A 14,519-nucleotide genomic window follows, 5' to 3' on the forward strand; every position below is an offset into this window, starting at 1 on the left:
CCCACTGCTGACGTTCCACGTGGCACAGATCATCTTAAAGGTGCTGAATAACTGGTGATCTCACTGTGTGTGTGTGTGTGTGTGTGTGTGTGTACATACACAGTGATAAGCATGAGTATGGTGTATACACACACCAAGAATCAATCAGGCCTCCTGCGGGATGAACACTTCCCTCTCACGGCTTAAGGAGCGGAGCTACTCCTTGTGTCCCCAGCACCAGACACGCAGCCCTGCAATGCCAGGCCTTTTTGGAACCTTGGATCTCTGCATTCAATCCTGTTGTTTCCTTCCAACGTTCTTGCTCTGTACACTGTGAGCCAAACTCGGCCCTGCTCTAACTGGGTGCAGTTCATGGCAGAAGCAGGGACTCCTGAAGCATTGCAGCCACTTACACCAAGTCTCTGTTTGCTCGTATGTGTATAGACACGGGTATTGAGACTTCACTTGTGAAAGAAAAATCTCTGTGACCCTGACTGTTAGTTACTGTATTCCTGTGCTTGTAGCAGGAATGGAGTGTGCACAGGTCAAGGTAGTTTGCTTTCCATATTTTGGGACAATTTGGAGGCCTGTCCAACCCCTGGTGCAAGTTAGAGCAGCCTCAGGGCTGCTCTAATTTATGCTCTACTTTCCATGACCCTTTATGGGCTTTGGGAAATAGGAAACAGCCCTTGTGCAGCGTGCTCCTGGCCTGCACCTTCACAGGGTGCTGGCAGCAGAGCTCTTATGCCAGATCAGAGGCCCCCTGTGCAGGGGGTATTCCTGGGGGCCTGTTTACATTCCGATTAAGACTCCTATATGCCACCATAGCTGTCATAGTATATTTGAGAATCTGGCCCTGTGAGAGGGGAAACAGCAAATAGAGAGCAGGGGAAGAGGCAAGAAGGGTAGAAAAAGCCAGATGGAAAGAGTGAGGAGGAGGACAAAGAGGGGGAGAGAGTATTAGAATGAAGGAGACAAAGAGAGAGCAGGAGGAGAAAATGACTGATCTGGAGAGAGAGGAAATGACAGGGTGAACGTGAGACAGAACTGCCTGCCTTGCTTTGCATTGGCTTTACAGTGTTGTTTACACTGCACAGACCCATTACACTGATGTCATCTGTCTCTGCTGAAATGAGCCGGCAATGACTTCACTGCAGTCAATTCAGCCGCCGGAGTGCTAGGTGCTCAGTCAGCCACAAGGCACAGCAGAGCCATAAACATCTGTCTGGCAGGTCGATCCCCTTTCAGACCACTAAGTAAACAACAACAAAGCTGCCTGAAGAACCAGCGCACCCAGACCACTGGAGCCACCTTGGATTATTGGGTCCTTGTGGCTTGGGGAAGGTAGTGAACATAAGAACGGCTGTACTTGGTCAGACCAAATGTCCATCCAGTCCAGTATCCTGTCTGCTGACAGTGGCCAATGCCAGGTGCCCCAGAGGGAGTGAACCTAACAGGCAATGATCAAGTGATCTCTCTCCTGCCCTCCATCTCCACCCTCTGACAAACAGAGGCTAGGGACACCATTCCTTACCCATCCTGGCTAATAGCCATTAATGGCCTTAACCCCTATGAATTTATCCAGTTCTCTTTTAAACGCTGTTATAGTCCTAGCCTTCACAACCTCCTCAGGCAAGGAGTTCCACAGGTTGACTGTGTGCTGTGTGAAGAAGAACACAGTGAATAGAGGTTGACTGATGGTGCTAATCAGAGAGGTGTCCAAGCCACCAAGAACACACCAATATTGGGATCCAAGCTTCCCTCAAGATCGGGGTTGTATGGAGCTGGGGTTCTGGTTCAGGCCCATCTTTAGCACTGTTACCAGTCAGACAAAGAGTGTATGAATACAGCGTAGGGGAGGCCAGCACTGCACAACTGGAGAGGAAGGACAGTCCAGTGATTAGGGTGCTAACCATAGACCTGGGTTAAAATCCCTGATCTGCCCCAGATTTTCCTGCCTGCCTTTGGGCAAGTCACTTAGTCTTTCTATCTCTCCGCAAAACCCTTGCCTCACGGGATGTTGCAATGATTATAAAAGATGGTGAGGGTCTGTGATATGACTGTAAAAGGAGCCATGTAAGTGTCAAAGGTACAAGTCCCCTTCCTGCAGGTCCCCCTTCTCCCACTGATCTACTGGTGCACTTTGATCCTGAGCTGCAACATGAGTTTCACATCTCGCTCCTTATAACCTGCTGCCAACCTTGTCTGCTTCCAGGTCCTCTTCAGAACAGCCCCTTACACATGCTATGACAACCCCTGCCACCCCCATGCTCATAAGCAAGGCCCCTGCCCTCTCCACTTTTCAATCCTTAAAAATCCACCTCTGCCATGGTGTCCATGGTGAATCTTGTGGATTTGTACAGAAAAATCCTTTTGGTTGTTCCTTGACTTCCATCTACTTGACTCCATCTGTCAAGTCTGTGAGCTCCTTGGGATACAGGGCTGGAAAGCAAAGGCTCTGACACAAACCAGTAACAATCACAAACCATACCTCAGATCTTGCACCCCTCCAGGATTGTGATCCCACAGAACAGGGGGCAATGATTTCATGATGAGAGCTTAAGATGAGGCCAACCAACTCATTCTCAGTTCTGACCTCCAGCCAAAAAGTAAAGCTCAGACTCCAGAGGTTAAAGGTTAGCTTCCTACCTATTGCAGCACCCAGCCCAGTTCCTCTGCTCCCCTCCCCCATCCTGATTGTCATTGATCACCGCCAATCACTGGCAGGGCAGTTAAGGAGTCTGAAAATATCTTTATCAGACTTATTAGGCTGCCCTTATATTCATAGTGCCATTCAGTTTTGATAGTAGCATTGTGAAAATAGCATCATGAGGTTGCAAGTCTATTGTGTCTCAACAGCTTCCAGAGTAAATGTGCTCATTTCACAGGTAAAAATATGCTGACAACCCTGGAAATTCAGCCTGCAAAATCAAGTTGGGCCCTTCCTTTCTCCTGCGTCAGCATCGGTAACAAAGGCTCTGAAGGATGAATTCTTCCCTCAGTGACTCCTGTGCAACCCCATCGTTTTCAGATTATGCCCTTCGCTGCACCTGGGCTGCCCAATGGTCCCCTGTGAGTTTGCACAGGTGTGACAGGTTGGCCCTGTAAGCAGAACTGGGTAAATAGTTCTCTTGATGAGCACAAGAAGTAATCGAAAGCAGCTTGCTCTCCTGCAGCTATGATGACTCTCCAGGATGGACTGGAGCAAAAAGACAGAGCAAACCACCAGCCAAGCTGTAGTGGATTCCGTCTCGGGCTCTTTGTCTCTCTCTGATCTCTCCAGTAGTTAGTCATAGGAGACAGCAGACAGCTTATCAGGAGCCCACACTTTATCCCCTGCTGGTGGTGCTCAGTTCTTGTTCTTGAGCTGGTCTGTTCAGCTTCCTTGCTGAAAGTTGGGAGGGGGGAACCTCTTTCCTCTGGGTTGCTGTTTGTTATGGGTCCATGTTCTGGCCATTGGGGCTTTTCACTGTCTCTGGGGGATTATGCATTGTTGGGGGTTGCTTTCCATGGGTTCCAGCCAGTTCCTTTATGACCATATTGACTGCAAGGATCGGTCCTGCTTTGAGCAGGGAGTTGGACTAGATGACCTCCTGAGGTCCCTTCCAACCCTAATATTCTGTGATTCTAGATTCTGTGAATACCCACACTTCGTATCCTGCACTGCCTCCAAGAACAGACTTCAAAATTTTCCCTCCAACGGGTAACAATGCAAAGTGCAGAGGGAAACTGAGGCATACACAGGCTTCATAAATATATTACAGAAAATTCCCACTTTGTCCTAATGAGCAGCTGTGAATCAGATTGACTCCAGGAAGCAAATCAGATGCATAAGAAGGGTTCCTTTTTACTGAGTTGTGTTTTAGAGAAGAAGTCCATTTTCATCTGGAAGGGTGGCTTGCAGAGATGACAGTTTCCAACATGCAAGAAGCCTGGCTGCAGGAATCAAGGTGGAACATTGTATGCTGGGAGCTGTCAGTTGCATCGGTTGCTCTTTAATATTAAATACAGGGCAGTCCAAGAGCTGCATCTGGATTGTAGGTCACACTGTGTCCTCGCCTGATCCATGCTGCTTCCAGCATTTATTTTTGAGGAGGGGATTTTATTTGCACATGGTGCAGTGAAGCCTGATTTTACAGGCACTTGTCTTTGCCTCACTCCCATCCCAAACACTGCTTTCTGGCATGGAACTGATTAAGAGAAGCATTGTGAGGCTGTCAGTGTGGAAGGGTGAAGCTTCTCGGCTTTGGGGCAAACAAATAGAGGTAAATCCTCAGATGGATAATTAGCTCTGCTAGCAGAGGGAGGCTTTTAAAACAAACAAGCAAATAAAAGCTCCTTTAAAGGAGTGACACAAGTCTCATCCCTGAGACAGTGCAGACAGATGAGTAATGGGACCCTCTGAGTAACAGAGTCACCAGCCAGCTCTGAGTCACTGAAAAAACAGAACCATCCTGGAGCCAGGGATGTGGCTCTTCTTAACCACACTGTTTCTGAGAGACACCTTCTATGGTAAAGAAGTAGGTTTAGGGGCAGAGGGAGGGGGATGTTCTCTCTGAAACTGATGGCCATCTTCTTTTATCTTATGACCACTCTGTGCTCCGCCTATGTCTCCTAGATGGTCTCCCACTGCTCCCTTGCCTGCAGTGGTGCTCTGCAAGTCTGCTTCCCCCACTTGACTTTCCAGGGCTGACCCCACTCTACGGCACTTGCCTCTTTGCAGGGGCGGCTCTATGTTTTTTGCCGCCCCAAGCACAGCAGGCAGGCAGCTTTTGGCAGAGCGCATGCGGGCAGTCTGCTAGTCACGTGGATTCAGCGGCGCACCTGAGGGCGGTCTGCTGGTCACGCGGATTCAGCGGCATGACTGCGGGAGGTCTGCCATCGGTGTCCCCACTGCAGAATTGCCGCTGAAGTGCAGGACTGATGGACCTCCTGCAGGTGCGCTGCCGAAAGCCGCCTGCCTGCTGCTCTCACAGCAACCGGCAGGCTGCCCCCCATACGCACTTGCTGCGCTGGTGCCTGGAGCAGCCCCTGCCTCTTTGACAGATATTGCTACCTTGGACTCTATCACTCTCTCTTATTCCTCAAAGGAACCAATGTGACATATATGCAACAAGCTATAACTCCTCACACTCCTCTTTCCCATATCCCTGCTAGCCCTTTGTGTCATCCCCATCTTTCCTCGTTTAACCCAGGCCAATACACTGTGGCTCTTTGGCCCCCTGCTAGTGCATCTACCATGTATAGAGATCTGTGCATGCTGCTGGGGTGGTCCTTTAGCTTAGGAAGTAGCAGCTGATGCTTTTAGATGCAGAGGTTCCAGGTTCAGTTCCCCTAGATTACCCACCTGTGGTGTCATTACATTGTATCTAAGGTAGTTCTTGACTCTACCTCCTTTCTGCACATGGAGTAGTACATTACCATGGGAATGAGCCTGTCCGTGGCATGACAAGGTTCCACTCTGTGCTAGTCAAGGTGGCAGATCTGGCTCCTTGAGATTATAAGCAGAATTTGGGGTAGGGACCTGGGAGGCACTAGGCCACATCTGTTTCCTTGCAGAGGTTAATAAAGCAATAGGGGGCCTGATTCATGCCTCATGGTGAATAGAACCCAGCTCCCTAAGTAGCTCTGTTTGTTTCAATGAGCAAGATTGCATCTGGCCACCCTATGCCTGCAGGGAGTAAGGGGATGCAAAAAGCAGCCCATCTCCCTGCCTCTTAGCTCAAGCACTGGAGATCAGCTTCTGTGGGCATTCTCCATCCCACCCAAGCAGGTGGGCAGAGGCGGTGGAACTTTGGCTTCACCACCATCCAGCAATGCTGGTCGGCAGCACTGCCGGGGGAAATATCCTGTTACGCTTTGTAAAGGGCTCCCAAAAAATCACGCCCCTGGGATTGTGTGTGCCTGAGTCACAATTCCTTCCCAGGGCTTGTCCAGGGGTGGCACAACTAGTGCACCTCGGAGGAGGGGCTGGGGCAGACCTGTACCAATTCTCCACTGGGGTAAGGCCCCTTAAGGACTACTCTAACCCTGGGGCCAGATGGTACAGGATCAACCAGCTCCTGGATGGCCTCACCAGTCCTGTGTTAACTAACATAAACTAGCTTAAGTAAATAAGTACAAGTTTGTGTGCAGTCAAGATCTAGGACCCCAGTCTTGCACTGAGCTCTACATGCGTGATCTTTCATTTAACTGGGGCTTGAGCTCTTAACTGCTTTGAAGACTAGGGCTAAACCCTTGGTATCAGAAGCTGACTGGAAGCCTGCGGAGGGACTTGAGCATAGGCTTGATGCGCTTACAACGGCCTGAGCCATGGTTAAAGCAGGCAGCGGCCTTCTGTCCCAGCTGGAGCCTGTGTAGCATCTTCACCTTCAGCTTCAGGTACAGTAATCCAGCCTGGAGGGGACAAATGCCTGCATGACTGCGGCTGGGTCCTTGTCAAGGAGGAGGGAATGAAGTTTCCTAGAAAGCTGAAGGTGAAAGAAGGCATTTTTAGATACTCATGCTAGTGAGGAGTCACACAGGACACCACTGGGCTGCGTGTGTCAGGGCCAGGCCACAGGCTGCCTGTGTGCAGCTGCTAAGTTGCAGTCAGGAGATATGTAGTGGGGTCGGGAGCAGCCAGGTCAGAATGCCAGAAAGTCAGGGTCAGGAACCAAGTTGTAGGCAGTAGGCAAATAGCAGAGTCCGAGTCAAGGAGATCCAGGATACCAGGAAGCTGGGATCAGGCATGAGGATTATAGATATCAAGCAAATAGCAAAGTCAAGAACAAACTAGGGTCAGAAGCTGGAGTCTGGGGTAGGGGCAGACAGACAATCTGCATTGTTGCTCAGAAAGCTCCCCATGCTGGCTTCCTGGTTTAAATACTAGCATCTGCCAATCAGTGGGCTGTAGGGTGCCACTAATTTCTGACATGGTACTAGTAGTAGTGGTGGCTGCATCAGTTGAGAATGAAGCCTTGGCTACACTTGCAAGTTACAGCACAATAAAGCAGTCCCGGGCGCCCTAGCTCACTCCTCGTCCACTCTGGTAAGGCATGTAGAACACTCTGACTCTGCGGCTACAGCGCTCCTGGTACTCCACCTTGACGAGTGGAATAACGTTTGATGCGCCCCTGCTGGAGCACTGCGGCGCCAGTGTGAACAAGGTGTTGCATTACTGAGCTGCAATCAGCCTCCAGAAACGTCCCATAATCCCCTTAAGTCAAGTGGCCACTCTTGTCATTGTTGTGAAATCGGCTGCAGGCATGCAGAAATGCCCTTTCAAAGCTCCGTTTCAGAGAAGCCGGCTGCTTATTAGCTCTGAGAAAAAGCAAACATTTACTGTTTGCTTTGAGTGAGTGAGAGAGAGGGGCAGGGTGGGGGGTGGGGCAGGGGGTCTGAACTTACAAGACAGCATGCTGACACACTTTCAGCACCCCAAAAACCCACTCTCTCTCCTCCCACATACACACAGCACACTCCCCGTCACACTGCACCCCACACCCCATTTGAAAAGCACGTTGCGGTCACTTGCATGCTGGGATAGCTGCCCATAATGCACTGCTCCCAATGCCACTGCAAGTGCTGCAAATGTGGCCACGCCAGTGTGCTTGAAGCTGTCAGTGTGGACTGACAGCAGCACTTTCCCTACTGCGCGCTACAAAGGTGGGTTTAACTCACAGCGCTCTACATCTGCAAGCATAGCCATGCCCTGAGATACATTACTGAATATCAGTGGCATATGGTTGGCAGCTAAGCTCACTGTCACCCAGGGGTCACGTGTAGATATTGAAGAGAAGTGAGGACAGTACAGATCCCTCTGGAACCCCATAGGCAAGGGGCTTTGCAGAGGAAGAGCAGTTACCCATCACCATTCTGAGTTCTGCTGGAGAGGAACAACTGGAGCCACTGTTGTGCTCCTGCTACATCATGTGGGTGATTTAGTAGCACCTGTGATCCACTGTGTCAAAGGCTGCAGAGATTCCAGCAGTCTGGGCATGGTGGTTTTCCCATGTCTGTGGCCATGATTTCAATGAGACTGCTCTCAGTTTCAAAGTTAAGCACATAGAAATGGAAGGGACCTTGAGAAGTCACCAAGTCCAGCCCCCTGTGCAGAGGGAGGAGCAAGTGAACCTAAACCATCCCTGACAGGTGCCCATCCAACCTATCCGAAACCCCTCCTGTGATGGGACTTCCACATATCATATGTAAGTCTTTACAGTATCAGGGCTGATAACTCAGAGAGCTGTGGTCTAGTGATATAAACACAGCACAAGGAGCCAGAAAGTCCCAAGTACTAAACTCAGCTCTCACACTGATTTTCCTCTATAGCCTTGGGCAAATCACTTGACCTCTCCGCTTCAGTCTCCCATCTGTAAAACAGAGATAATGAGCATGATTCTCTTCTCATTTTCACCAGTGGACTCCATTGATTTTATAGAGTTCATTCAGATTAATATGGGTGTAAGTGAGAAGAGGATCAGGCCCAATAACAATAGTAATTACGTAGCTCCCTCCCATGGGTGTTGTGAGGATTAGTTCATATTAGTAAAGCGCTGTAGATGTGCTAAGCATTATTAATGTCTTGGATTGCTCCAGGAGTGGATATAGCTTTCCAGGGAGTGACTGGTTTTTTTCCTTTGCTGGCATGGGTCTGCAGCAGAGTCATCACAGCTCAAGGTAAGCAGGGTCCTATTTCTGTTGGCCTTGGAGCACAGAGCAGCGCCTGCTTGCAGTACTAATGCCGCAAAACCTTCTCATCTTTCTTTCCTGCTGTATTTTCTGCTTTGGAATGGGGGCTGTTCCAGAAAGGTGCAGCTGTTATGTCAATGCATAACCAACACAAATAATTTCCTGCTTAATTCTTGCCTGCTTCTTTAGTGAGCTAATTACTTTGGATGAAATCCACCCCTGTTCAGAGGGCCAGCATAAGCCAATGAACCAATTAAGCCCTATGGGTCAGATTTGTGGAATAAATTCCCCTTTTTATTGTTATTCATATTACAGTAGGTCCTAGAGGCTCCAACCAAGATCAAGACCCCATTGTGCTAGGTGTTGAATACACATGCAGTAGAAGATAATCCTGGCCCTGAAAATCTTACAGTCTAAATAGACAAGACAGACAATGGGTAAACTGAGTCATAGTGAGGGGACGTGACTTGCCTGAGATCACCCAGCAGGTCGGTGGCAGAGCCAGCAATAGAACCCAGGTCACCTGCATCCACTGCCCTATTCACTGGAACACACTCTGATCCTCTCCCGAGTTGGTGAGTTCTGCTCCTTAACCAGTTCCACTCCTTAACCAGCTGAAACTCAGGGCCGGAGTCTTCTCTCAGTTACACCTCAGTCACTTCAGTGCAGTGGCACAGGTGTAACAAAGGGAAATGTGGCTCCCAAGCACCAATTCTTCCTGCACTTAAATGGAGCAGCAAATGAGAGGAGAATATTTCTCTCACCGTGTCTCTCCTATACAACCAATGACACCAAAGATGAATTTGGCCCCTCCACACCATGGGTTACATGGCATCCTGGAAATGGGTTAAATCCCCTTACACTGCAGAAAATGGAATATCAACACTTCATTAATCTTTGCACAATGCCTTGCAGATGTCCAGTGCTCTCTTTTCCAGGTTGAAGGGGAATGCTTGGCTACTTCGTTAAGGGTGATTTCTTTGATTTATAATTGTCTCACAGTGGTCCTCAGAAAGCATGAGAAGATCGTATTAAGAACATAGGACTCACCAACCTGGATCAGCACCATGGTCCATCCAATCCCATATCCTGTCTTCAACAGTGGCTAGTACCAGAGACATCAGAGGAAGATGCACTAAACTCTGCACACAGCAGTCACGACCTAACCAACCCCCAGGGATAGCTTCCTTCTAACCTCCCAGTAACTAAAGTTTGGCTTATGCCCTGAGGGTTCATATCCCTTTCAAACCCCTGCTATTTTAAAATCCTTATTATTGTAACTGTAGCTGTTCTTGGGATCCATACAACATGTTTGATTATTCTCCCAGTCCTGTTAAGCTCTTGGCCTCAATGATACCTTGTAGCAATGGGTTTCAAATGAAAAAACTAGCAGCAGTTCCACTGAGCTCTATAGCGAGTCATGGCTTTCTAATGTGGGTAAGGAGGCACTCTTTTATGCCAGGTAAATGTGGCCAGTCAAGAATGAGGTCAGGCGTTTCCACAGAAGCCCAGGCTTATTCTCCCCCTCAACCCAAGGTTAATGGCCAACAACCAAACTGGGAACCGTGAGGTCCACTGTCTCTGGGGGAGGGGACAAGTGCGTGGCACGTCAAGCAACATTACGGTACATTATGAGTGCTGGAATGAGACTTCAGATTCCATTACAGAAGTAGAGTTCAGCTTCCTTCCATTAGCCATGAGCTCTTTACTTGGAGGGCAGCTGTCAGCTCTGTACGCACAAGCAGAATGGAGAACGTGCTACTCTGCTAACCTCTCCTCCCACTGGGAGGGTGCAATATACCACACAGGTTCCCCTGGGAGATCCCAGCTGTCAAACCACTTTTTCCTATCCAAGGGATCCCATCTCCCCAGGAGCAGGAGTCCCAAGGTGTCTCCCCATATAACCCCCCCATCCACTCAGAGGCTACCCCAAGCCTGACAATATTACCCCTGAAATATATGGGCCCAGGAGGCTCTGGAAGGGAATGCCTGGCAGAGGCTTTTTGCTCAACCCCTCAGAAATGTGCACTACTTTTGGTGACCCTCTTTCCCTGCATTGACTCAATCTTTCACCTTCCATGGGTGGCCACAGCATGGTGTGGGATAAAGCTAAGGTAGAATTAATCCTGACTGGCAAGCTTTCAAAGAGGCCATAAGCTAAATAAATGGGTTGCAGCCTATTTCAGTGGCTGCTATATTTAGCACTAGAACATTTATTTATAGGCTTGGCAGCCTGTCTGAGTCAATAAAAGCCGGAGAGCTGGAAAAAGGCCGTTCCTGTGTTTCACAGGCAGTAGCAGTTGCGGCCAAACGGAATGGGATTGGCAAGACGGGGTGTAGTAGCACGCTGCCTTGGAACTAGGGTAAAGGTGACAGGACAATCCCAGACATGTCAGAATGCACATACACATCCAACCACATGTGGGCCAACATGTATGCATGCGTACACACCGTGAGCGGTGCACACATGACAACACATGTAGTCACATGCACCCCCAGCATGCACACAAGACATGTTACCATGTGTGCCCATGCACCCCAAGACACGATAATCACATGTACATAAGCACACTCCTGTTGCCGTGGCCGCACAAGTCAGATAGTTAAATTGAGAGCTGATTTGCTCCAACAGTATTAGCAGAAAAGAAATGCTTTCTCTTTCCTCGTTCTAGACGGAGCTGGGGCCATCCTACTGCAGACGCCATGCTCCAGTTACACTCCCATGTCTCAAGCCCAGTAGCATGTTCACGCCAGGGCACTAGTCTCAGGAGTTACACTGCCAGCCTCCATGGACTGCAGTCTGCATCGGTTTGTTACATGTGCTTCCATGCCAAGCCTTGCACTTATCCCTGCCATCTCTCTCCGGAGCAGAAGCATTTCCAGCACGGAGGCAATAGGACTGGTTAGTTCTGACTTTCTGGTTGATCCCTGGCACATTGCCTTAGGGTGAGAAACCAGTTCTTTAGCCTTAGAGCCAAGGAGCTCAGGCAGCAGAGACCCTCAATGGTGCCATTCGTGCCTGTGTTAGGTATTACTAATGGTCTCAAGTTGCAGTGGGGGAGATTTAGGTTGGATATTAGGAAAAACGTTTTCACTATGAGGGTGGTGAAGCACTGGAGCGGGTTACCTAGCGAGGTGGTGGAATCTCCTTCCTTAGAGGTTTTTAAGGTCAGGCTTGACAAAGCCCTGGCTGGGATGATTTAGTTGGGAATTGGTCCTGCTTTGAGCAGGGGGTTGGACTAGATGACTTCCTGAGGTCCCTTCCAACCCTGATATTCTATGATTACTAATAATACAGGGTAGACCCTGGGAAGGAGGGATGTTTACCGGGCATGATAGCTTGTGGGGACTGCTCATTTCCCCCATTCAACGAGTGCAGGTACATTCCCTGCAACAAAGGGTAGCTATAGGTGAGAAGGGAGGGCTATCAGCTCTTCCATAGTGCCAGGCTCTGTGGCTGCCTGACAGACTGTTAGTACCTGTGATGCAAGGCAGAGAAACTTCCAACTGATCAGCTTACACCTCAGCCACTGGCTCAGCCAGAGCCAGATGTCCCTGCTGTGCAGCTGATGGAGCTGCTGCCTTCTAAGCATAAGGGCACAGGTTTGATTCTCACCTGAGGTGGTGTGTGGGTCTTACAATGATGGACAGAACCATCCCTAAAGTATTGTGTTCCCCCAAGCGGAGGGAGATCAGCCATCTCCTTTGGCAGCCCACTGAGCAAAGCTGGAGCGCAACCCTGCCCTTTGTTGCAGACCTTGTGTGAGGCAGCCACATGGATTGTGGGATCCCAAACACACAGGGACTTCTGGACGGGATGGCAGGTGTTCTGTATGCAGTGGCAGGGAGCCTTCCACTTACCCAAAGGTGAAGTCTGCAAGGCACATGGGAAATGCCTGTGTGCACATGTCTACATTAGAAGAGGTCAGTGGTCATGAAAGCAAGATGCTCACAGCACCGGATAACGCCAGAGATCTTGTAAGCAAGCACCATGCAATGTCCCACATGGCTCTACTAATGCACTGCCATCCAGATCTGACACACACCCACACACCCCTCTGTGGTGCCGGCAAGTCTCCTCTCAGCTCTGCCAGGCCACTTATGTAATAGGTACATGCTCACCACTGCTGGGTGAATACTCATACAGGACAGATGGCATGAATAAGGGCTTGGAGCACTTCTCCTTTGTGCTCCCCAAGTCACATCTGCTCTTAGTCACGTTGCACTTGTGGGGGGCTCCTTTCTGGAGGAGCTTTCTGGAGCTCCCTAGCTTGGAAAGATGCATGTACATGAGAGAGAGCTCCTGCCCCTGCCTAAAAAACTCCCACCTCCCTTGGCCATGGGCTGGACTTTGCTGCATGGGAGAAAGAATGCATCTGGCCCCTCTAAAGGTATAACTGGTGAAATTAGCCAAGCAGTGGGGCAAAGTTTTGCTCCTTGTTTCTGAGCTGGCTACATTGTTAAAAATATCCTTCCACTCTAGGTCTGTCCTCTAACTGCCCAGAGAACGGAACAAGTATCCTACCTAGGTCCAGTCGTTGCAAAGTACAAGGGTGGGGGATCCCACTGTTGCTCCAGAATGATAAACTGAGAAAGGTGGTAGCCATTCCAGGTAATCTGCCTGAGGACTGTAGGACTGCATCAGGATTAATGGTCTCCTGGTTTGACAAGGTTTGATTTGTACAAGACATCGAGATTTAGCTGTGCCTGCCGTTACCACTTGGCAATGGGTGGTGGTGCCAGATGTTACTAAGGGCTGGTCCACACTGGGGGGGGGAATCGATCTTAGATACGCAACTTCAGCTACGTGAATAACGTAGCTGAAGTCGAATATCTAAGATCGGATTACTCACCCGTCCACACCGCGCGGGATCGATGTTCGCGGCTCTCCGTGTCAATTCCGGAACTCCGTTGGGGTTGATGGAGTTCCGGAATCGATATAAGCACGCTCGGGGATCGATATATCGCGTCTAGATTAGACGCGATATATCGATCCCCGAGCAATCGATTTTAACCCGCCGATATGGCGGGTAGTCTGGACGTGGCCTAAGTGTGTTAAAGTCAATTAGCGCTTCAGTTTGCTGGAGCCTGATTGATACAGTGCCCACTCATGCCCTCTCCCCCATGTTAAAGCTGCTGAGAATGGAGGGATTTTGTTTCAGTTTAATAAAAAGTTCTTCAGAACTGGTCACTGATCTACACATCCCAGGAGTCTGAAATGAAGTGATGACAGGTATTCAGCAAAGGAAGGGATAAGTTCCAGGCTGACTCAGTATTGTGTCAGTCCTGGCTGGATCTACGTGGGCGTCTACACTATAACTATCGTACTTAGCAATTACTGAATTACTTTGCAAACACCAACTAATTTATGCTCACAATGACCAGGGCAGGCTGTTACAATATCAGGCATTGCCAGATCAAGAGGAAACTGGGAGAGTTAGATAAACTACTCCTCCCCTTCTCATTTGGATGGGGCATAGTTGGGTTGCATTACAAAAATGTAAACAGATACCACTAAACCTCCTGTGTTCCTGTGGCCATTTGGAGTGTAGTTCGTTCTGCCTCAGTCACGACTAGGGACACCCCCACCCCTCTGCAGGTCCAGTCCGAAGCAGAGACTGGCCAGCTTTTCACATTCTGTTGGTGGGCGTTGACGGCCTATGGGCATGCCCAGATCATGCATTTTAAAGGGAACTTTATGGTCGTCGAGTTTGACCTCCTGCATAGCACAGGCCATAGACCCTCACTCTGTAATTGCTGCATTGAAGCCTAACTTGCGGCTGAGCTAGTGCAAGAATCTAGTCTCCATGTAGAGATGTCAGGTGATGGAGAATAAACCACATTCCTTGGTAAGTTGTTCCAATGGC

General features: G+C 49.4%; 1 protein-coding gene across 2 annotated transcripts in view; it reads left to right on the forward strand.

Annotated features, from left to right (window-relative positions):
* The window catches only part of LSP1 (lymphocyte specific protein 1), a 512,003-nt gene that overhangs the window by 72,936 nt on the left and 424,548 nt on the right, over positions 1-14,519 (forward strand). The gene's annotated exons all lie outside the window — the stretch shown is intronic.

This window comes from Gopherus flavomarginatus, chromosome 5 (assembly GCF_025201925.1).
Source record: "Gopherus flavomarginatus isolate rGopFla2 chromosome 5, rGopFla2.mat.asm, whole genome shotgun sequence".
Classification (NCBI taxonomy): Eukaryota; Metazoa; Chordata; order Testudines; family Testudinidae; genus Gopherus; species Gopherus flavomarginatus.